This window comes from Pezoporus occidentalis, unplaced genomic scaffold (assembly GCF_034315485.1).
Source record: "Pezoporus occidentalis ecotype Australia unplaced genomic scaffold, CSIRO_AGI_Poc_V1 ctg59, whole genome shotgun sequence".
Classification (NCBI taxonomy): Eukaryota; Metazoa; Chordata; class Aves; order Psittaciformes; family Psittacidae; genus Pezoporus; species Pezoporus occidentalis.
Window position 1 is genome coordinate 1,373,301 of NW_026915932.1, and position 25,093 is coordinate 1,398,393.

Genomic DNA, 25,093 nt, shown 5'->3' on the forward strand with positions numbered 1-25,093 from the left:
TTAAAGTTATATTTGCAGAACTATACATGTTCTATATATACATAGTATAGGACAACTATATATGTAGAACTAGTAGGCACTTGCAAGAAAAAATACAGGTTCAGTTATTTTTGCTTGCTTTGTTGCTTCTGAAGACAGAGAAGCTGACTGACTATTGAAAATTACTCAAGAGTGGTGGATTGAAGTAGCAATTACTCTTACACTCTCAACTGGAGTCCTCTCTCATGTTCTTTTATAGTAACTGGTATGTTTCTTTCATTGATGATGTACAGCATGAAAATTCACAAGAGACACTGTATTATAATTTTGCTGAATTTTTGTCAGCATTTCTGTGCTGACACTCCAGTTATTTTAATGTTATAAATTGAATTAAAATATTAGTATCAATATAACTTTCTTACACTTTTATCAGAGGCAAGATTAATTCCTGTATTAATATGTACACCTGAAATATGCTGTCAGGTGCTGCCTAAGGTTGTTTACCTCTTAGATCCTAGGACTTGAAGTTTGCAGAACTGTTCTCTCTTAGCAGCAAGGTACAAATATTTGTCAATAGAAGTAGGACTTACCCGGTATTATAGTCTCCTTTCTGGGATCCTGAATTTAAATTTGAATTATCTCTAGAATCAGATGGAGCAAGCCTTATGAGTAACAATGTGTAGGGAGGGACAATATGCTTTTTCAAAGGGAGCTTTATGGTCAGTAATTAATTGTAGGGAGAAAAGTAGGATTCAGAATGTCTCTAAAGTCAGGTGTTTGTATCATTACTGTTATTTTCACCAGGATCTGTGATTTAAATACCAGAACAGCAACAGATGTGTTATCATCTTTAAATTTTACAGCTTTGTTTATAATTGCACCTGGTTAAAATTTTAATACTTTGAAGTACATTGTACAAGTGCATGCGGCTATTGCTAGAATTACTTAAGGGGATTTAAAGATTTCTTTTCTTAGGCATTTCCTACAGGGAGCCTTTCAAACTCCCTTTACTGACTCCAAACCATTTCAGTTTCTATTTGTATAATTTTACAAGGAATATGACAAATGTAACTGTTTTCCCAATGTTTTATGTCCCTAATGAGGAGCAGAAGGTCAAGAGCTTTGGGATGGAGGGGGAAGCCAATTACCCTTGCTACTGTGCTTTGGAATACTGTTTGCAACTTGCACTCATTTTCTACCAGCAGGATTACAGGACAGTTAATTTCCTTAGAAAGTTTATGAGGCTCAAAGGATTAGGTTTGGGGTTTTTTTTTATGGTTTTGGTTCTTGCTTGAAAGAGGCTCTGAAATATTCCCGCTTTTTGGAATATTTAGAACTTTAGGTTAGATTATTTTTAAAGTCATTAGGTGTTTTAAGCTGCAGATAGGTATCTGACAGATGTTCAAAAGACTCTTCAGTCTTGTTTCCCCAAATGGCTAAAGACTGCAGAGAGCTGTCTAGGATTTGCAGCCCTGTACAGCCTGCAAAGGGATTTCCATTCACCTTTGGACTGAAAGTGAAGGTAATGACTCCCATTTCACTTTAATTTCACTTAAAGGTAAAATACAGGCATGATTGATCAGAGAAAAGAATGCACTCATGTGCTAACCATGAGCATGCAGGTACGTTCTTTTGGTTCCACCTACCTTACCTTTTTTTTTGTGGCATGCTGTAGTACAGATTCCTGCAGAAGGTAGGCTGTGCTCACAGCTTAAGGGTAATTTAGTGTCATTGCCAGAGCACTCTAGTGAGGGGAAGAGTTGGGAATCAAATTTGCAGCTCTACTCAGACAAGGTTTCCCTTTTCTGGACTGAGTGCTCTTACCTACTCATTTGCAATATAAAATATGGTGTCCAAATTCTGCTGTACTAGGAGTTAAAACACTCAACAGATTAAGATTCTCTGTGAAATATGCAAAAGATGAAAGATACCTGGATTCTGGCCGGTTTCGGGGTACTGAGGAGTTCAGCATAATGGTAAAAGACAATGTGCTGTGCCAGAGAATGGGGATAGCCTGGAAAGATGAAGAACCTTTGAACAAAATCCATTTGTCTGTGGAAGCACTTAAACTAGTAGAGACTTGTGATACTTAAGCCCTATGAAACTATTTATCAAAGTAATTTATTTCCAGTAGTTATTTAGTAGTGATGCAGGACATTGGGTTTTGCTCTACTGTTTCATTAAATGCACACTCATATTTGTACACATTCATTGATACTAACTTTTAGGTTCCTCTTTTGATACAGTCTCAACCTGATATGCCAGATGGCCAGTAAAAACACATGGTTCCATCAGACTGGAACAGAGCTGCTTAATGCACTAGTAATTCTTCTTTTCCATTGCTAAATTCTCTTCCTTTTCCTATCACATATCATGGCCAAAGTCCATAGCTTATCTGAAAATTAATACATTTAAATGTCAAAGCCATCTGAGGATTTACACAGTCCCTCTATTCCTTGGGTTTGTGTGGTTTTGGGTTTGGTTTTGTGGTTTTATTTGTTTGGTTTTTATTTATTTTCTCTTACTTCAATGCCTCTGCACCTAACTAAAATAGTACTAGTAGTCCTAGAAATAGAAATTGGTGGTACAGCTTTTAATATGCCTGTTGTTTTACCTACTCCCCATTTGAAAGTGATTGATATGAATCTTTTCTAAATGTTATGTGTTCTGTACTCACCTAACCTTTTTCTAACTTTAACACAACCATAAATAATTTAAAACATTTGAAAACAAGCATTTAGAGAAATCACTAGGTGAATGTGGCTATTTAAGTACCATACCAACCAATTCAGGCAAATAAGAGTGGTTTCTTTCTGAAATAGCCTAGTACTTTGGGTAGAAATTTTGTCTGCAGGGGATACCATTACATGAGATGCATGCTGTGGTAGAATTAGGCAAACTTCAAACCATGATTCACTGAAAAACCAGAAAATTGTATCATCTAAGATCTAGAGTTTATATATAAAGAAAGAACTAAACTCTCTCCTAGATTAAAGACTGTGCAGGTGTCCCTCTGTGATGTGACTAAGTTTAGTCACCAATGAACTTAATTCCTATGATCCAAAACCTTTGCTGAGTTACTCTGGTGTAAATGAGCAGAAATTCCAGAGCAACTGTAGCTAAATTTCAATGTAATGGAGAGCACAAACCTCAGTAATGGTAGCACAATATGGCAGGTTTTTGACTCCAAATGCTGTTTTACTTGACCTTCAAATAGCACAGTCCCTTTCTGACAGTGTTTGCATTGCTCTTACTGAGTTACAGTGTTCTATTTTTGTATTTGATTGTAGAGATACTCCACTAAAAAGACTAGGAGATAAATGGACCAATAAATGGTAACTGATTACTTGAGTGGAGTTTAACTAGCAGAATCTAAGTAAAGCAGTGGAGTGATAGGAATTCTTTTGGTTGGGCTTTTCTTTGGTTTTACTGCCAGAGTGACAGATCAAAGTTTTCCTGTGAATGGGGGTTGAGAGAGATGGATGGATTTTGGTCCTTTGTTTGGTTTCAATTTAATTGAATGGCTTAGGAGGATGCATTGTTTATTAGGCACAGACCACCATCAAACAAACAAATAAATACAAAACTCCTGGCAATTCTTTCTGCACATTTGGGGTTTCTGTTTTTTTTAAGTTTTTTTTTTTAATATCTCTAAGAACATAAGAACATAATTCTGGCTTTGGTTTCTGCAAAGATTTGGAGTAGAGTTCCAGTGGCTTTTTTGTATAGAGGACATATTCCAGCTTTGCTTTGCAAAACATGCCTAATGTGACCCTGAGCAGGAATGCTGTAACATGAAGGCAATTCACTTTTCAACCATGGCAGTCTCCAGACTAGATACTGTCCACAGCAGCAATTATGCACCTTAGACCCAAGAAATAAAGTCTTTACTTTGCCCTCTCTTTCTCTCCCTGTTCTTTGGCAGAGGAGTCTCCTGTATTAGCACTGCATATGGTCTGTCCTCACCTTTCCTCACCTAAGGTAGGGAGGAATTTTGACTTTCCTGGTATGAAAGTATATATTTGCAGGTGTGTAATATATGCACACCCATAAATATTGCATTTTTAAAATATCTCACAAATGCAGTATTAAAATGATAACCATAATGTGTTATGTTTGCACCATTACCTGCTATTCAGTTTATATAGTTGTGTCACAAATATATCCTCAGTAATGACATCTATTCTGTGGAAGATCTGTCATGCAACACTTTACCCTGTGATAAGAATGGCCAACTACTTTTGTTCCCTTTTACAGCTGTCGCAACCTGTATGAACATACCGGAGAGCCTGGCAAATTGACTTATAAAATATGAAGGAGTTTGGTGTATTACTATCTTTCACAAACTGCACTTGGCATTACGCTTTGGTGTCTCATTCCAGTAACAGATACAGTAAAAACAACAGAGTACAACAGTTTCTAAATCTCTTGTGTGACGTGATAAAAATGGGAAATGATGCAGTATAAACCTTAATATTCTCAGTACAGTCTTTGGATTGAGATTCTTCAATAGTGTCCTCCTAGATTCAGCATTCTTCTGCTGTCATAATTAGGACTAGCTACAGACCTGCAGTTTATGAGAGTTCTCTGGGTAGAGCTGCTGACTGATGAATTCCCAGGGCTCCTGGCAGATGTTGTTGTGCAACTGGGTTTAATGCTGAATGCCTTTGTTCCTTTCCAAAATCATGAAAAGAAAAAGAGAAAAGACTGCTTCTGGAAATGGTGGTTCATATCTGCTGCCACATTTAGAACTAACGCATCCCACCAGAGTGGTATGTTCAGGCAAGGAATTAGACCTTTCCCCCTTCTCCCCCACCCTTGTAGACAAGAATCTAGCTAATTTTTCAATCAAGAGAAAGTGGAGAATCAAGATAATAGTTGGGTTGAATTGGCTTGATCTAATGTCTGTTAGAGATTCTTTATATGTATGCTTGGGTTTAGGTTCTCTGACTAACCATCTACCCTCACCCTTTGTTCTCCTAGCCCTTTGCCAGCTCTTTTCTGGTGGAAAAAATAGCACTAAATCCAAATCTTGTCTTATTTGAGTCTTTAAATTAGCCGTGCATATACTGCCTCCTATAATTCTAAGCCTACTGCTTGCATTTGCATCTGCTAGAAAATGAATATGTGAAGGTTACTAATCAGGTAAGTCCCCATATGGCTTCTCTTTATGTTCTTCCCATTAAATAGCTTTCCTGCATTTCTTAAATTAAGTGTTTCATATTTGGAGAGTAGATCAAGCTGGCCATGCTGCTGTAATTGTCATCTTAAAAGAACAGGTTTTATATGAGAGCTCATATAGCTAATAGCAAATTGCAAATGCCTGAGGAACTGCCTAGCATGTTTCGTCAGCATTTTCACTTGGCCTTCCTAGAAGTGTTATGCCAAATTTGTCTTGTCTTTTGTGGTTTTGGCTTCTAAGTATCTATCTTCTCAGCTCTCATGCTGTAAATTGCAAGTTTAGCATGTTAGCTGGAGAGGAAGTAGAACTACTTAAGTAGTAAAGGTGATCATGTGTCTTGGTTTCAGCTGGGGTAGAGTTAATTTCCTTCCTCGTAGCTGGTACAGTGCTGTGCTTCTATTGTGGGATTGCTTAAGTACAAAGAACAAGTGCCAATCATGACCACACTGGTGGGCTGGCTGCAATATTGCACTGGGACCCCCTCATTCTTATCCATAAGCTGATTTGTCAGCTGGAACTGGAGAGGACCTTCTCACCCTTTCATAGCCCCATATGGCCAGTGCGAAAGTCTAATGGAGAGTGGAGACTAACAGCAGAATATCATGGCCTGAATTAAGTCACACCACCATTGAGTGCTGCTGTACTGGACATGCTAGAACTTCAATATGAATTGGAGTCAAAGGCAGCCAAGTGGTATGCCACAACTGATATTGCCAATGCATTTTTCTCAGTTCTTTTGGCAGCAGAGTGCAGGCCACAGTTTGCTTTTACTTGGAGGGGCGTCCAGTACACTTGGAACTGACTGCCCCAGGGGTGGAAACACAGTCCTACCATCTGCCATTGACTGATCCAGACTGCACTGGGACAGGGGCAAGCTCCAGAACACCTGCAATGCATTGATGACATTATCATGTGGGACTATATAGTGCAAGAGGTTTTTGAGAAAGAGAAAAAAATAATCCAAATCCTTCTGAAAGCTGATTCTGCCATGAAACAAAGGTCAAGGGACCTGCACAGGAGATCAGTTTTGGGGAATAAAATGACAAGATGAACATCGTCAGATACCAATGGATGTGATCAACAAGATAACAGCAATGTCTCCACCAATTAATAAGAAAGAAACACAAGCTTTCTTGGGTGTTGTGGGGCTCTGGATGCGTTCTGCACATCCTGAATTGCAATTGATTGTAAGCGCTCTCTATCGCGTGACCCTGAAGAAGAATGATTTTAAATGGGGCCCTGAGAAACAACAAGCTTTTCAGCAAATTAAACGCGAGATAGTTCATGCAGTAGCCCTTGGACCTGTCTGGACCGGGCCAGATGTGAAAAATGCGCTCTACACAGAAGCTGCGAAGAATGGTCCTCCCTGGAGCCTCTGGTCAGCACCTGAGGTCAACCTCTTGGCTTTCGGAGTTGGGGGTACAGAGGATCTTGAGGCCAGCTATACCCCAACTGAGAAAGAGATACTGGCAGCCTATGAAGGGGTTCGAGCTGCTTCGGAAGTGATTGGCACTGAAGCACAGCTCCTCCTGGCACCCTGGCTGCCCGTGCTGGGCTGGATGTTCAAAGGCAGGGTCTCCTCTACACATCATGAAGCTGATGCTACATGGAGTAAGCTGGTTGTGCTGATCACACAATGAGCTGAAATAGGAAATCCCAGTCATCCAGGAGTCTTGGAAATGATTATGGACTGGCCAGAGGGCAAAGATTTCAGAATGTCACCAGAGGAGGAAGTAACATTTGCTGATGTGGCCCCACCATATAATAAACTGTCAGAAAGTGAAAAGCAATATGCCTTGTTTACTAATGGGTCCTGCCGTATTGTGGGAAAACATCAGAGATGGAAGGCAGCTGTATGGAGTCCCCTATGACGAGCTGCAGAAACTGCTGAAGGAGGTGAATTCTCCTCTCCATCCTACAGGGGAGGCTGAAGGTGAGCAAGAGGCTGCATGGTACTCAGGTGCTAGCTGGGGTTAAATCACAACATCATGGAAATGAAGTAAAACAATTCAAGTGAAAACATTGGGTAGCAAAACCTCAACAGGTGCATGATGTGTTACCATAGGAAACAGCTTTATGTTACAACCTGTGCCTTCAGTCTCATGCTTAATAAAGCACCTAGACCTATATTCTACTCCCTATTGTGTCTTGCTGCTTAATTATACAGTATCTGTTTGATATTTGATCATATTTTTCTGCAGGAACGGTTTTGAAAATAATTACTCCACATGAGCACAAGATTATTTTAGGGCGGTTTACAGAGACAATCTCCTGACTGACATTTCTGCAGAAGGAAAAGCACAGTGAGTTGTCAATTCATTAAAAAAGTTGCATTTGAAGAGGTTGTGTGGATGGATGGAAGAGTGTTTTCCAAGGGCAAATTTGAGCTTTCCTCTTTAAAAAGAAAAGTGATGGGGGTAGAGGGAGGAGGGAGAGGAAAGTTACAGGCTCGGGATCCTTTTCTGGCTTGTTATTATTAGACGTGAAGAATGCTACTTAACAAAGCCCAGATATCTGAGACACAGGAGGTCTGACATATGTATTTTACTTCTTTTTTCTTGGTGCTGTGGTAGCTGTCACAAGGCCCATGAAGGCAGAGGTTGTTGTGAGTTCTGTGGCAGAAGTGAATGCTCTCTGCAGATGGAAGAGCAGGCCAAAAGCCCCAAGGCCTGGGGCTTCTGTTCTAAGGGCAGAGATATTGAAGGCTGTGCTGTTTCCTCACACCTAGCACTCATTTTTTTCTGCTGCAGCTCTACTATTTTCTTTTCCTTTGGTCTCTATTTGCCAGTTCTAAATGCTGCCACAAGATTGTAGATGCCTCTGCCTTTATTTCAGTGTTTTGTTTCTTTAAGGCAGGCAAGGGTGCAAAGAATGATAGCATCAACACTAAGGGCTGTGAGAGTGATTCCAAATTTATTGCTTATTTCTCCTTAAAAAGACATTGGACAGCTGTAAATAGTAACGAAAAAGCAATTAGAAAAAAGATACCTCTTTTCTCTAGAAGACTGACTAATATGAATGCTTTAATTTTAACTTTTTGTCCCCATCAAAATGACAAACACCAAAAGTGTTTTTTCTTCAGTTTTTGCGGGCTTTTTGCTTTTGTTATAGAAGACTAAGAAATATATTTCTGGGGATTTTTGTAAAAGTTTTTAAGCATGTTTTGCCTTACTGCAGCATTCCGTAATGAAAATATTGGTCTTATTAACTGTGATAATTAGAGCTGAACAAAATACCTCCAGCAACAGCTAGTGAATATGCAATGGAATAGCAATTCTGAAATTGCTTTGCCAGTGTTTACAGGAGATGAATACTGTCAGGGATAAGTTTGCTACCAGGAACATTGTGAGAAGAGAGCATGGTAAATATTTGAACACTTTACATTTTAAATTCATAATTTGGCATTAAAAGTTACCCTTGTAAAATCAAATAATGTATTTTTGTTTTTTCAAATAATCTATTTAATAGGAGAAACAGAATTAAGAATGTTTTGATATGCAAGTTAAAATCAGAATAATCCCCTGCCGCCATAGCCTATGAGTAGTGTATTTACAAACTAGAGAAGGAGGCAAGCCTTGGATAGTTTGGAACTACAAAGTGGTGATATTTGTGAAGAAATTACTTGCTATCTTCTGACAGTGACTCTGTGTACAGCATGTGATATTAAATGTTGAGCATGCACTAGGTTAACACTTTAATATATATTAAAATAGTGGATTTAGTACAGAGGAAAAGATGATTCTATAAAATATTTTGTGGAAAGACTGAAGAAGATTAAATTTACTAATAGTGTGAGGTTCCAGTGAACTTTGAAGTAGTGTCGCGTTTGCTTTTGAGTAACAGTTGTGAAATTCACTTGTCTTTTAGTAGGTGGCAAAAATGTCAATGAAGAGAGAGATTCTGGGCCCATTACATTTAGACATGTTCAGCAAGTTAAGTATTGAGATTTCACTCTGAGCTATTAAATGGTGTTCTGCAACCTTCTTTTACACTGCAAGTCTGATTCTGGCATGTGTTCCTGCAATAGAACAAACGGTTACCACTGTTGTAATGAACATTACTAAAATGTTGCAGATATTTTAAGCAGCATACACAGTACTTATTAATTCATTAGTGTCTTAATTAGTTATATTTAGTTCTAATTACTTAGTTAATATTTGTAAAGTGTTTTTCACATGTAAAATGTTAAGTACGTGTTAGAGATTTTCATTGTAATTATACATCCCTGAGGCTTGTTTTGTTTTGCGTACGTAGAGAAGAGTTGGGTTTAGACCTACTTCTAACATATGGGGCCAGAATAAAAAATGTACCAAATTTATGATGCTGTAGTGGCCAATACCAGGCAGAGTTAAATCCAAAGTCTGGCATGTGCTCTTTAAAATGAGGCATTTTGCCATGTTTTTGTTGGAGAAGCATTGACTATTGGGTAATAAGAATGAAGCTTCTTAATTAATAACATCAACTCTTGTGTGATTTTTATTTTATTTTATTTTATTTTATTTTATTTTATTTTAATTTTTATTTTAAACACTTACTTCATTGGCCTGTGTTGTGCTGTGTGTTTATGTTCCAGCATCTCAGTTCTTCGTGTACTTTCCAACCCTGGTTCTACAACTCCATTCCAGAAATGGAATTAATTCATAATGGTTTCATTTTTAGGCACCAATTCCACACAGTCTCTGGCATATGGAATGTTGATGGGATGATTCACATACATAAAATTAAGCTTGTGTTTAACTAATTGTAGGATCAGAGCTCTAATCACTAGTGGAAATATATATTTGAATTAGCAAAACAGATAGGAAAAGATATTACTCCTAGTGGGAGCGATAGAGAGAGACCGATCAGGGAACAGGGAGAAGTTCCTGCCCCTCAAGGGCTTCTTCAAATTGACAATTTTTCTTGCAAAATTAGAGACTTCAGTATTTTTTTCTTAGTATTTATGATTATTTTAAGAAGAAACAAAAAAATAACAATGAGGTAGGATGGTTGGCTAAGACAGACCAAAAGCTTGTGTTTGCTAGCTAGTTGTTTCTCCCTTATAGGATTCCTTCTACCATGTTTAGAACTAATGACAACAAAAGCTGATATCAGACTTAGCTCTACTGTCCATCTGCTTTTAGCACTAAAAACAACAGCATTCGTACTCTCATTCTGACCTCTGGATGCTCCAATTCTGTTTCTTGAATTTTACATTCATAGATGTTGTTTTCATTATTATAATACTCATAAGAGTATTCCTGCTGTATATGTTTATTATTCATGTGAGGCCCTGACCTATACCTGAATACGTACCTTAGTACCATTGCGCCATCCTTATGTTAGCTTTTAGCTGCTCCATAACGTCTCCATATTTCTTCCCTGTTCTCATGCAACGGTCAGGTGTGGCCTTGTGTAAAGCAGAGATACTGCTTTAGTGTTCTTCTATCCATTCTTTATAGGAATTTCTTGTCTGCTTTATATCCTATATACTCTGTGGTTGTCTTAGCTGAGTGCTGGGTCTGGATATTTACTAGCATGTTTCAGAAACTTCCCAGACTCTGTGTTAGTCTCCTCTGATTATATTTTGTTAGTAAACTCAGAATAGGTTTGGTCCAACTGCTCTACAGTTGTGTATTTTTTATGATCCTTCCCAAAGATTTCATTGATATTTCTTTAAAGAATAAACCATTCATTTGTCCCTGAGCATTTGGGGCTTGAAAGAGCAAGCAGAGACAGAGACAGACAACCAAAAGGCAGGAGTTGTTCCAGCAGTTTCTGATCTGCTTCTGGAGAGAGCTTCAGGGAACATCTGAAAGCTGCAATGCCTGGGAACTCCTAGCTTGCTGCTGTCAGTGAGGTTTAACTTCCAGAGGCTTTTGCTTCTATGAACTCCCTGTTAGAGAGCCTCTGTTGGCTGTTTCTTGTTTAGGAATAGCTACAGCTATTGTCTCCAACTGACAGTTGCTCAGAGAAAGTCAAGCATCTTTCAGCTGGCTATATAAGAGCACTGCTCTCAGCCTGTAGCTAGTGGAGATAAGAGTTGTAGTAGCAGTTAGTGGGGTTGCAGAGAGTCCCAGAAATTGTGCTCAAGACAGTATGGGACTACTTAAAACTGCCCAGTGATAGTGTCAGTGTGCCATCAGGCATGATCTCCAGCATGAACTGGAGTGACTTTGCACATCAGAGGCCTGTTATGGTTTAGCTCCAGCTAGCAACAAAGAACCACACAGTATCTTGCTCACTCTTCCCTTGCCTTCCGCACATGGGATTGGTGAGGAGAATCAGAAGAAGGTAAAAGCCACAGGTTAAGATAAGAGCAGCTTCATAATTGAAATGAAGTATAATCATAATAGAAATAATAACAACAATAGTAACGATAAGAAAAGAGAGAAGGGAAAAGAAAATTCAGGAAACACAAGTGATGCACAATACAGCTGCTCACCACCTGCTGACCGATACCCAGCCTGACCCAAGAAGTTACCTGGGCCTTCTGGGTAACTCCCCCCAGTTTATATACTGGGCATGACATGGTATGAAATACTCTTTTGGCTAGTTTGGATCAGGTGTCATGTCTCTGCTCCCTCCTGGCTTCTGCTGCCCCTCCTCACTGGCAGAGCATGAGAGACTAGAGGAAAAGCATTACTTAGCAACAACGAAAACATCCATGCATTATTGTCATACTAAATCCAAAATGCAACACTGCACCAGCTACTAGGAGGAAAATTAACTCTATCCTAACCAAAACCAGGGCAAGGTCTCGACCCGTATAAGACTCCAGTGAGAGGGTGCTGCCATCCAGTCCTTGAGCTACAGGGGGGCGTCTGATGCCTTTCCCTGAGTAACACAAGTTGCAATGAGATTCCTATTTGATATAAGAAAATTTTTTTTCCTCATGAAGGTTATCAAACACTGGAATACGTATCTGGAGGGTGGGCTCCTCCCTGGAGGTATTCAATGTTTAGCTAGACAAAGCCATGAGTAAACTTTTCTTGGTAGCCCTACTTGGAATGGTAGATTGGAATACGAAGGTCCTCACTAAGTTAATTATTCTGTATTTCTGTGTTTTTATTAGAAACATTCTAGTTGCATAGAGGCTGTGAATATTAGCTTGGGGATTGTTCATATTTGACTACTTCAAATGAAAACCTAAAAATGATGTTTATATGGGACAGTAAGGAGCTTCATTTACTGATTTTGTTACTCAAAGTAGTGCTTTATCCTTTCTCCTCCCACCACTCAAAAGGCTTTTGATTTTATCATTTTAGAACAGAAATGGAAGGTGGCTCTCTGATCACTTTTCATGAAACGACCCTTTTAGGTTTGAAGTGATATTGATTTAAGTTCATAGAGGGAGGGGTAACATTGCAATCCATCTGATGTGGCAACCTCAGTAGACTCAGAAGGATATGATTATCATTGCCATTAAACTCTAATTAGTACTGTTAATTAGTCAAGCACTAGAATAAACTTGTTTTGTTCTCCTCCTTTTGTTTATTTATTTATCTAGGGGAAACAGGGAAGGTAAAATAATCTTAGGAAAATTTAATTTGGTTCCTCTCACGAGGATCCTATTACTGCTTGTCTCTCTCTGTTTCGTGAAACCACACAATATAGTTTGTAGAACAGCTGAAGAGCAGCAGCTCACCTATGTGTGTATCTGTCCTTCAGAGGAAGATCCTTGCTCTTTTACAATAGCTCTGATCTGTAGCATAATAGTCTGTGCCTGTTCAAGTCAAATGAGGGTTTGTCTTTAACTTCAGTGGCAGCAGTAACAGGCCCTAAATGTCAGAAATGTACTTGCCTGTCTCAGAAACAGAAGTGACAAGTCTAGAATATGATTACATTTTCAGATTACTCTGCAGTGATTATGTTGAGGGTTTTTCTTTGTGTCATGTCAAGAAGCTCTCTCAGTGAGACAGTTCTCTTGGGTCTTGAAAGATGAGTTTGTAGAAGTATTTTATTTCCCCTTATGTAGATATGTGCTTTGGAACAGTAGTTGGTAAGAGAGAATAATGACTTATGGTGCCCTGAATTGCCAGAATTGAGGAAAACTGAAGTGAGTAACTTTGCTCTGTAGCTATGAGAAAAAAATTATATTGATTCTCTTTCAGTCTTACAATTTGGGGCACACAATTTTCAGAAACTCAGGCAAAATTTAGAAGTTCTGGAATTGGTATGGGAACCATACCTTCCAAGTAATTTCAGGGTGGTGCAAGGATGGAAACATGAAAACTTTCTCCTGTGGGAACATGCAGGCTAGTCCAAAGACAGAGTTACCTGGGGGAGGAGGTGTTTTACTGGCATACATATATAATCCTTGTTTAAAAGCTATTCAAAACAGGCAGGGAAAGGTCTGTAATGCTCCTACAAAATAAAGTCATGTAGGTCCAGTTGTGAGTAGCCTTTTTCACCTGTCATTTTCTTCTGAAAAGAGAGTGTCTTTGCTGGATGAAAGTTTTAGGTTGTTGCCTCTCTGAACCAGAATTCTCTGTTGTCTTTTGTAGATACTTTATCTCAAATATGGGCATCCTATAGGTGTCTGGAGCCATGGCTATGCAAATACTAATGACCAAAGGTGAAAAAAATAGTTATCATATCTGAGATAACACAGCAGCTAAATAACTGTAAAAGAAGAAGAAATATAAATTGATGAGGGGAAAATTATGTGTCTTTGTGTAAATAAAATGTCAAATATCATCATGCATATAATTTCCAGAATTTCTGTTGTAAGATTTTTTTTGAAGTTACTTTTTCAATTTTAATTACTTAATTTGTTATTTGAACTTGTTTTTTTCTCATCTGTACTGTAAACACTTTATAACCATTCAAGGTTTTATGTGAGTTGATGGCTGGAAACATATGCTGTGCCTCACGCCACTGTCTGGAACACTATCCTGGGCCTTGAAAAACAGATTTTGTGGAGACATGGCACCCCAGAGAGAATTGAGTCATACAATGGGACTCATTTCCAGAGCAGCCTTAGAGACATTTGGGCTAAAGAGCATGGCATTGAGTGGGTATATCACATGCCCTACCATGCACCAGCCTCTGGGAAAATCAAATGGTACAATGGGCTGCTAAAAACTACACTGAGAGCAATGGGTGGGGGAACTTTCAAGCATTGGGATACACACTTACCAAAGGCCACCTGGTTGGTCAACACCAGAGGATCTGCCAACAGGGCTGGCCCAGCCCAGTCAGAACTTTTACATATTGTAGAGGGGGACAAAGTTCCCGTGGTGCATATGAAGAATTTGCTGCGGAAGACAGTCTGGGTTATTCCTGTTTCAGGTAAAGACAAACCCACTCGTGGGATTGCTTTTGCTCAGAGACCTGGATATACTTGGTGGGTAATGCGGGAAGATGGGGAAGTCCGATGTATATCTCAAGGGGATTTGATTTTAGGGGAAAACAGCCAGTGAACTCAATTGTATGCTGTTGCTTGCTGTGTAGTACTTTTATAGTCCACCAACTAGAATTCTTCAGATCACCAGTGACTGGCCCTGACTTCCCTCCGACCATCATCCCAGCAAAGAATGAACTTTGATGAAACCAGACAAAATTCTGTGGTAAATGAACGATCAGCATCAGTAGACAACGATCAAGCACTGCACACAGCCTCTCCTGCTCTAAAAGACTGTTAAAAGAGATGGAGCCCAACATCATGGACCGAATGGACTCGGCAGCTTTATAGGGATTGGTCCATCACTAAGGAATGATCTGTGTGTGTGTGTGTGTGTGTGTGTGTGTGTGCGTGTGTGTGTGTGTGTATGTATATATATGCATCTATATGAGATAAGAGTGACAGTATATTGAAAATCATAGAATCATAGAATAGTTAGGGTTGGAAAGGACCTTAAGATCCTCTAATTCCAACCCCCCTGCCGTGGGCAGGGACACCTTACGCTAAATCATATCACCCAAGGCCTCGTCCAGCCTGGTCTTGAACACTGCCAGGGATGGAGCATTCACAGCCTCCCTGGGCAACCCTTTCCAGTGCCTCACCACCCTAACAGGAAAGAATTTCCTTCTTATATCCAACCTAAACTTCCCCTGTTTGAGTTTTAACCCATTACCCCTTGTCCTGTCGCTACAGTCTCTAATGAAGAGTCCGTCTCCAGCATCCCTATAGGCCCCCTTCAGATACTGGATGTCTTCTCCAGGCTGAACAGCCCCAGCTTCCTCAGCCTGTCTTCACATGGGAGAATGTGAGATCTCAGCATGACGTGAATGGTATGGAATAAGGGGTGGATACTGTCCTGGGTTTGGCAGTAGCAGTCATTTTTCTCCTTCTTAGTAGCTGGTGAAGTGCTCTGGTTTTGACTTTCAGCCTGGGAACAGCGCTGATAACACTGATGGTTTTAATTGCTGTTCAGTAATGTTTACTTCAACCAAGGACTTTGTGAGTCGCATGCTCTGCCAGGGAGGAGGGGAAGCCAGGAGGAAGCAGAGACAGGACACCTGACCCAAACTGACCAAAGAGGTATTCCATACCACAGCAGTTACCCGGAAGGGCTAGGTTGCTGCTCAGGTCGGCCTGGGTATCAGTCGGGGGGTGGTGTGCGGTTGTATTCTCTTCCCTTGTTATTTCCCTTATCAATATTATTATTGGTGGTAGCAGCAGTGATTTGTGTTATACCTTATTTACTGAACTGTTCTTATCTCAACCTGTGGGAATTACATTCTTTCGATTCTCCTCCCCATCCCTCTGGGAACAGGGGGGAGAAGGAGGAGGAGTGGGTAAACAGCTCCATGGTTTCTGAGTGACAGGCTGGATTTAAACCACGACACTCTCTTTTTCCAGGTCACTTGATCATGAAAAATGTGCAGAATCCATCTTTACTTTCTGGTGTTAATTAAACTTTCCATTTGTTCATGTATGTTTGCTTTTTTCCTTTTTTTTTAAAAATTTTTATGTGTTCTACTGATTTTCCAGACATGCAGGCCCGGGTTTTGAGTATATTAACTTTTTTTTTTTTTTTTTACTTTACAAAATAGAAGTTCTCTGTCTTTTTGCCCATATTGCAACCAGATGTATAACAAGCGCATTACAATATATAGTAAGAGTTTTAATAAGCTGCTGCATAGCACTAAGTAGTTGATTATCAGAACAAGTACATGATGAATGATTAGTTGTACCTGGAGAACTCTATATGATAATAACCTATGAACTTCTTGTTTTTCAGTGGGGTAGAGGGAGAACTAATGCAGCTATATTCAAATTTCATACACTCCTGTCTCTCTTCTAGAAACACTGGAGAACTGAAATCTTGATTACCAACTTCCATTTCTTGTTCTGGACTCAATGGAAAGATTTTCTGAGAAACACCTCCCTTTTCTGAAGAAGACAGCTGCTGAACACCATACCTCACCATTTTTACTGGAACAACAAGACATGCTTTCTTTGATTTTTGCAAGTATCATAAAATCACATGTGACAACAGAGTCACAAATTAAGGGAGTAATTAGAAACTAAATATTAAATATGCACTAGCAGGTTTCCTCCTTTGAGAAAGTTTGAGCTGCTGATAGATCCTAGTAGTGGTGCTCTTTGTCACTGGTGCCATTGTAATGGGTATGATGTAGGAGGAAAAATACAATGGAATGTGCAACTACCATTTGGGCTATAACTCTGAAAGACTATATACTAGCATTAGCTGTATATGTCAGTGGTCTTGCTTTGATTGCTTTGTGTCATTGTCATCCTAAAATTACATGAAAAAGATTTTTGGAGTGATTAGTGTTAATGTATTTTACAGTGTGATTGATTTAACAGAACATACTGCAATGCAATCTGACTCATAACAGCAGAAACAGAAACCAGAGAAGGGCTCTTCATTTCCGGCAGACAAAAGCGGTGATTGCCAAGACTTCCTGAGCTCCTACACCTTGATTTTGTCACATTTTGTTGATTTGATTGTGGGTTATGATTTGCAATAGTAAAATAGGTAAGTCTTGTAATGGTAAAATCATTAAGGGATAATAATGGTTCCCACTGAAGCCTTTGACAAATGCCCTCTTGATGCTAGTGGGAACATTAGTGACGTGTATACCTCTAATTTGAAGTATTTAAGTTACGAACAAAGACCCGTCTGAGTATTATTTAAATTACAGAACTTTCAACAATGAATACTTATTTCCATTATTTCCCCAACTGTCATCAGCTCTGTTGGTCTCCAGTAACCAAAGCCAACCTCAAGCACCTTTCTTTTGGCCCTGCAGAGCACAGGCTTGCTGCAGTCAAGGCTGCTGGCTGGAGTCTGTGCTTTTTAGGTGCAGGCTCTGTGGTACCTCACTATTTACAGCTGGAAGTTAGAAATGTGGAGGAAAAGAGTTGTGGATTTTTTTCTGAGAAAAGAACAGAGAGTTTTCAAAGAGAGGAGGCTTTCTCAAATGCTGCCTGATTGAGTTAGAATTCTGGCTAGCTGCTCAGGCTTGCTGATATACCCATTACTTGTTTTTAATCCTATAATATGCATGTCCTGGGTTCAGCAGTAGCAGTCATGTTTCTCCTTCGTGGTAGCTGGTGCAGTGCTGTGTTTTGACTTCCAGCCTGGGAGCAATGTTGGTGAAACCGATGTTTTCAGTTGTTGCTAAGTGATGTTTACCCTGACCAAAGACTTTGTGAGGCTCATGCTCTGCCAGGGAGGAGGGGAAGCCGTGAGGAAGCAGAGACGAGGCGCCTGACCCAGGCTAGCCAAAGAGGTATTCCATACCACAGCACGTCATGCCCGGGGTGGGGGGTAACTGGGAGTTACCCGGAAGGACACGGGCTTCCGGGTGGGACTCGTTTCTTGGCTGGTGGTATCGTATTCTCTTCCCTTGTTATTTTCCCTTATCATTGTTGTAGTTGATAGTAGCGGTGGTGATTTGTGTTGTACATTGGTTGCTGGACTGTTCTTGTCTCGACCCGTAGGAGTTGCATGCTTCTGATCCTCCTCCCCGTTCCTCTGGGGGGGGGGGCCTTGATTGCTGTCAGCCTGGCACCACTCACTGGGAGTGAGTGAACAAGTTGCCTGACTGGGTTTAAACCATGACAGTTCTTTTTGGTGCCCAATGTGGGGCACGAGGGGTTGAGATAACGACAGATCTGACCAGATTAATAGTCACTCGTCACAATGCTGATTTATTGGCTCTCAAGGTTGTTCCTCTTGATCTCACAGTTTCAGTATATCGTATCTTACTTCCATCCGGTATTTGCTGGATTAGTGTTTTTCAAGTGTGGGGCTTGGACTAAGGTTTTTGTCTCATTGTACTTTATGGTAATGACTTGTAATACAATAGAATCATTGATCATGAAACTGATCTGGCTTATGTTCCCAGTGTGGTCACCACCTTTATACTTTGGGAGGTATATAATAGAAGTGCTTAGCAATTACACATCTTTTTTCTCCTTCTCAGGTGCTCAACCTGTGAAGGAGACATCCTTTTATCCTCCCAGTCCTCCCCCCCAGACCATTTACATTTGAGAGTTTTGAAGTTTTTGAATGGCCTTTTAATGCTGTTGAGACTTGTTTGCTGATGGTGATGGGAATCACCATGCTAGCATGCATACAGAGTGTGTTTTGCCCACAACTGATTTCAAGAGTTAAGCAGGGTCAGGTTTGGGTCTTGTCTGGGGTCAAACGAAGATGTAGGAGGACCAAGAGATTTTCCCTGAGGCTGGACAGCCATGAGTGGCAGGGTGTGTGAGATAGTATGGGCAAGTGTCTAGGTCAGTGGGCCCCTCCAGTACTTTGGAATTTCACTACCGAACAACTGCAAAATCCAGAAGAATTAGTAAAACACTTAAATGAGGTGTGTGGTCATTCTGGCCATACCAGAGATGGACAAATCATGGCAACGTGCTGGGGCTTGGCCTATGCTTACAGGGCCTTGTTCAACACTATCCAGCACCTTCAAAAGGAAAAGAATGTCGGCGGATCTGAAGGCAAAGCAACAGTCGCTACTCAAACTTTGGCTGCAGTGAACAGCGCAGCTACCCCAGTGTCAAGTACAGCAGCTCCTCAAACTTCCACTGCAACAGACAGCGCGGTTACCCCAGCTCCAAGCACAGCAGCTGCACCACCCCCAGCAACAAGTACAGTTGCTACTCAAACCACAGTGATAATCACTGCAGCCAAACCAGAGGACCAATTCGCACCAATATCGGTTGCCCCTGTATGCAAGAGAACAAGCAGAAACGAGGCAAGAAGGATGAAGCGAGATGAAGAAACAATGAATTCACCACCCGGTCCAGAATCTGATCAGGAGTCATCATCACATGACGAAGAAGAAGAAGAAGAGGTAACTTCTCGACCTCGGACCTCAACCGAGCTGCGGAATATGCAAAAATATTTTACCTGTCAACCAGGGGAGCACATCATCACCTGGTTACTCCGATGCTGGGACAATGGGGCCGATGGTCACGAACTAGAAGGTACAGAAGCCAAGCAGCTGGGATCACTTGCTAGAGAAGGGGGAATTGACAAAGCAATTGCAAGAGAGAAAAAGTCCCTCAGCCTTTGGAGGCGGCTCTTGGCAGCTGTGAAAGAAAGGTTTCCATACAAGGACGATGTTACGAGTCGTTCGGCCAAGTGGACTACTATAGACAAAGGCATCCAGTCTCTGAGGGAATCGGCCATCGTAGAGATGATCTATCACGTCAAGCCGAATAACGGGGATACACCCATAGATCCAGATGAAGTTGAATGTACATGACCCATGTGGCGAAAACTTACACAGAATGCACCGTCATCATATGCCCATTCACTGGCAACAGTAACCTGGAATGACATAGTACCACTAACAGTGGATGAAATGGTTCCTAAACTCCGAGAGTTCGAAGACAATCTCACCCCTTCCATCATCTCAGCTGTGAAAAAACTGTCCCAGGACATCGAACAATTGAAGGACAATCTATCTGATTTATCCAGCTCCTCATGTGTACCAACACACGTCTCAGCTATTAACAAAAGGCGTCCTATTGTTCGAGAGAGGAGATACAGGAGGTATACACCACGGGGTACCCTATGGTTTTACCTGCGGGATCACGGAGAAGACATGACAAAGTGGGATGGAAAACCTACTTCAGCTTTGGAGGAACAGGTGAGTGAACTGAAGAGGGGAGGAAGGGCCAAGACTGATCATCCTATGAGAGCTACGGCTTCAGTCTCTGGTGAGCAGTTTCCCAGACAGGAAGAGCTGATTTTACTCCAGCTCCTGTGATATTATTCCAAAGAATAATCCCTTTCACCACAGCTTAAGTGTCCAACGCTGTGATGACCATTAGAGGGGCCCTGCCTCCAGCCAGGTGGAGGTAGGGGACAATCGGATTTACTGGACTGTGTGGATCAGATGGCCTGGCACATCAGTCCCACAGAAGTATAAGGCTCTAGTAGATACCGGTGCACAGTGTACCCTGATGCCATCAAGCTGTCAAGGGGTGGAACCCATCTATATTTCTGGAGTGACAGGAGGATCCCAAGAATTGACTGTGCTGGAGGCTGAAATCAGCCTGACTGGGAGGGAATGGCAAAAGCACCCTATTGTGACTGTTCCAGAGGCTCCATGCATCCTCGGCATAGACTACCTCAAGAGAGAGTACTTCAAAGACCCAGAAGGGTACCGGTGGGCTTTTGGTATTGCTGCTTTGGAGACTGAGGAAATTGAGCAGCTGTCCACCTTGCCTGGTCTCTCAGAAGATCCCTCTGCTGTGGGGTTGCTGAAAGTTGAAGAACAACAAGTGCCAATTGCGACCACAACAGTGCACCGGCGGCAATATCGCACCAACCGAGACTCCCTGATTCCCGTCCATCAGCTGATCCGTAGACTGGAGAGTCAGGGGGTGATCAGCAGGACCCGCTCGCCCTTTAATAGCCCCATATGGCCAGTGTGAAAGTCTAATGGAGAATGGAGACTGAAAGTAGACTGTTGTGGCCTGAATGAAGTCACACCACCATTGAGTGCTGCCATACCGGACATGCTAGAACTTCAGTATGAACTGGAGTCAAAGGCAGCCAAGTGGTATGCCACGATTGATATTGCCAATGCATTTTTCTCAATTCCTTTGGCAGCAGAGTGCAGGCCACAGTTTGCTTTTACTTGGAGGGGTGTCCAGTTCACTTGTAACCGACTGCCCCAGGGGTGGAAACACAGCCCTACCACTTGCCATGGACTGATCCAGACTGCACTGGAACAGGGGCAAGCTCCAGAACACCTGCAATACATTGATGACATTATTGTGTGGGGCGATGCAGCGGAAGAAGTCTTTGAGAAAGGGAGGAAAATAATCCAAATCCTGCTGAAAGCTGGTTTTGCCATAAAACGGAGTAAGGTCAAGGGACGTGCACAGGAGATTCAATCTTTTTGGAATAAAATGGCAAGATGGACATTGCCAGATCCCCACAGATGTGATCAACAAGATAACAGCAATGTCTCCACCAACTAATAAGAAAGAAATGCAATCTTTCTTGGGTGCTGTGGGGTTCTGGAGAATGCACATCCCAAATTACAGTTTGATTGTAAGCCCTCTTTATCATGTGACCCGGAAGAAGAATGATTTTAAATGGGGCCCTGAGAAACAGCAAGCCTTTGAGCAAATTAAACGCGAGATAGTTCATGCAGTAGCCCTTGGACCGGTCCGGACCGGCCAGATGTAAAAATTGTACTGTACACTGCAGCTGGGGAGAACGGTCCTACCTGGAGCCTCTGGCAGAAAGCTCCAGGGGAGACTCGAAGTCGACCCCTCGGCTTTTGGAGTCGGAGATACAAAGGATCTGAGGCCAGCTATACCCCAACTGAGAAAGATACTGGCAGCCTATGAAGGGGTTCGAGCTGCTTCGGAAGTGATTGGCACTGAAGCACAGCTCCTCCTGGCACCCCGGTTGCCCGTGCTGGGCTGGATGTTCAAAGGCAGGGTCTCCTCTACACATCATGTAACCGATGCTACATGGAGTAAATGGGCTGCACTAATTACACAACAAACTCGAATAGGAAATCTCAGTCATTCAGGCATTCTAGAAATCACCATGGACTGGCCAGAGGGCAAAGATTTCAGAATGTCACCAGAGGAGGAGGTGGTGTGTGCTCAAGAGGCCTCACCATATAATAAGCTGTCAGAAAGTGAAAAGCAGTATGCCTTGTTTACTGATGGCTCTTGCCGTATTGTGGGAAAGCATCGGAGATGGAAGGCAGCTGTATGGAGTCCTGGACGACAAGTTGCAGAAACTGCTGAAGGAGAGGGTGAATCGAGTCAGTTTGCCGAGGTGAAAGCCATCCAGCTGGCCCTGGACATTGCTGAACGAGAAAAGTGGCCAGTACTTTATACTGACTCATGGATGGTGGCAAATGCCCTGTGGGGGTGGTTGAAGCAATGGAAGCAGAGCAACTGGCAACGCAGAGGTAAACCCATCTGGGCTGCTGCGCTGTGGAAAGATATTGCTGCCCGGGTGCAGAACCTGGTGGTGAAGGTACGTCATGTAGATGCCCATGTACCCAAGAGTCGGGCCACTGAGGAACACCAGAACAACCAACAAGTGGATAAAGAGGCTAAGATTGAAGCGGCTCAGGTGGACTTATATTGGCAACATAAAGGTGAATTATTTTTGGCCCGGTGGGCCCATGACACTTCAGGCCATCAGGGCAGAGATGCAACATACAGGTGGGCTGGTGATCGAGGAGTGGACTTAACAATGGACACTATTGCCCAGGTTATTCATGATTGTGAAACATGTAAATTAAACAAGCCAAGCGGTTAAAGCCTCCTTGGTATGGAGGACGATGGTTGAAATTTAAATATGGGGAGGCCTGGCAGATTGACTATATTGCACTGCCACCAACCCGCCAAGGCAAGCGCCATGTGCTTACCATGGTGGAAGCAACCACCGGGTGGCTGGAAACATACGCTGTGCCCCATGCCACTGCCCGGAACACTATCCTGGGCCTTGAGAAACAGATTTTGTGGCGACACAGCACCCCAGAGAGAATTGAGTCATACAATGGGACTCATTTCCAGAATAAGCTTACAGATATTTGGGCCAAAGAGCATGGCATTGAGTGGGTATATCACATCCCCTACCACGCACCAGCCTCTGGGAAAATCAAATGGTACAATGGGCTGTTAAAAACTACACTGAGAGCAATGGGTGGGGGAACTTTCAAGCATTGGGATACACACTTACCAAAGGCCACCTGGTTGGTCAACACCAGAGGATCTGCCAACAGGGCTGGCCCAGCCCAGTCAGAACTTTTACATATTGTAGAGGGGGACAAAGTTCCCGTGGTGCATATGAAGAATTTGCTGCGGAAGACAGTCTGGGTTATTCCTGTTTCAGGTAAAAGCAAACCCACTCGTGGGATTGCTTTTGCTCAGAGACCTGGATATACTTGGTGGGTAATGTGGGAAGATGGGGAAGTCCGATGTATACCTCAAGGGGATTTGATTTTAGGGGAAAACAGCCAGGGAACTTAATTGTATGCTGTTGCCTGCTGTGTAATACTTTTATAGCTCATCGATTAGATGTCTCCAGGTCACCAGCTACTAGCCCTGACTTTCCTCCAACCATCATTCCAACAGAGAATGAACTTTGATAGAACTAGATGAGTTCCGCAGTAAAGGAACGACCAGCATCAGCAGGCAACGATCCAATACTGCACAGAGCCTTTCCTGCCCTGAAAGATTGTTACGAGATGGAACCTGACATCATGGACCGAATGGACTCGGCAGCTTTATAGGGATTGGTCCATGCACTAAGAAAATGATCTCTTTTTCTTGGTCTGTGTGTATATGGATGTATATACGTGGGAGAGCGATGGTGTATTGAAAATGTGGGATCTGAGCATGACGTAAACGGTATGGAATAAGGGGTGGATAATGTCCTGGGTTCAGCAGTAGCAGTCATGTTTCTCCTTCGTGGTAGCTGGCGCAGTGCTGTGTTTTGACTTCCAGCCTGGGAACAGTGTTGGTGAAACCGATGTTTTTGGTTGTTGCTAAGTGATGTTTTCCCTGACCAAGGACTTTGTGAGGCTCATGCTCTGCCAGGGAGGAGGGGAAACCGTGAGGAAGCAGAGACGAGGCGCCTGACCCAGGCTAGCCAAGGAGGTATTCCATACCACAGCACATCATGCCTGGGGTGGGGGGGTAACTGGGAGTTACCCGGAAGGACACGGGCTTCCGGGTGGGACTCGTTTCTTGGCCGGTGGTATCGTATTCTCTTCCCTTGTTATTTTCTCTTATCATTGTCATTGGTGGTAGCGGTGGTGATTTGTGTACATTGGTTGCTGGACTGTTCTTATCTCAACCCGTGGGAGTTGCACCCTTTCGATCCTCCTCCCCGTTCCTCTGGGAGTGGGGAAGGGGAGAGCCCTGGTAGGGGGGGGGGGGGCCCTCAATTATTGTCAGCCCGGCACCACTCACTGGGAGTGAGTGAACAAGTTGCCTGACTGGGTTTAAACCACGACAATGCAATAAATCATTAATGAGTTCAGAGGAGACCTGTAGCCTCCATAAACAAAAAATAGCTCTTTTACCTTCATTTTTATACTAGTATGGGAAATATCCTCACCTTTCTTTGTCCTCTCCTGCTTCTCCGTATTTTTATTTCTTTCCTGTAATCCAGTTGTCATATGAATCTTTTCATGCATCCTGCTCATAGAAAACTCATCAGGTTTACTAGATATAAAAATTATAATGTCTTCTAGGAGTTTCATAATTTCTTCTGCTGTAATGGATAGCCACATGCAAAACAATGGAAACATAAGGTCATTGAAGCCACCTTTGTGTAATGGTCAAGTGAATCATGAAGCTGAGAGTTTCTAAGCAGTATAAAAGACTCCTTCAGAAATTAGGACATTACTTCCTAATGTAAGTTAGCTGGTCCAAAAAACCCAAACCAACAAACGACAAACAAAACACCCACAATAAATCAAAAGTTAGCCTTTATTGGGAGAGCCCTAGGAAGGTCTTATTTT

The 25,093-nt window shown here is 42.0% G+C and overlaps 1 long non-coding RNA gene across 1 annotated transcript; it reads left to right on the forward strand.

The window, feature by feature from the left end:
* Positions 1 to 1,419: 1,419 nt before the first annotated feature.
* Positions 1,420 to 17,614, forward strand: LOC134174166 (uncharacterized). Its single transcript, XR_009968529.1, has 3 exons — positions 1,420 to 1,501; positions 13,648 to 13,818; positions 16,393 to 17,614. It is a non-coding gene; the product is annotated as an uncharacterized LOC134174166 (long non-coding RNA).
* The last annotated feature ends 7,479 nt before the right edge of the window (positions 17,615 to 25,093 follow it).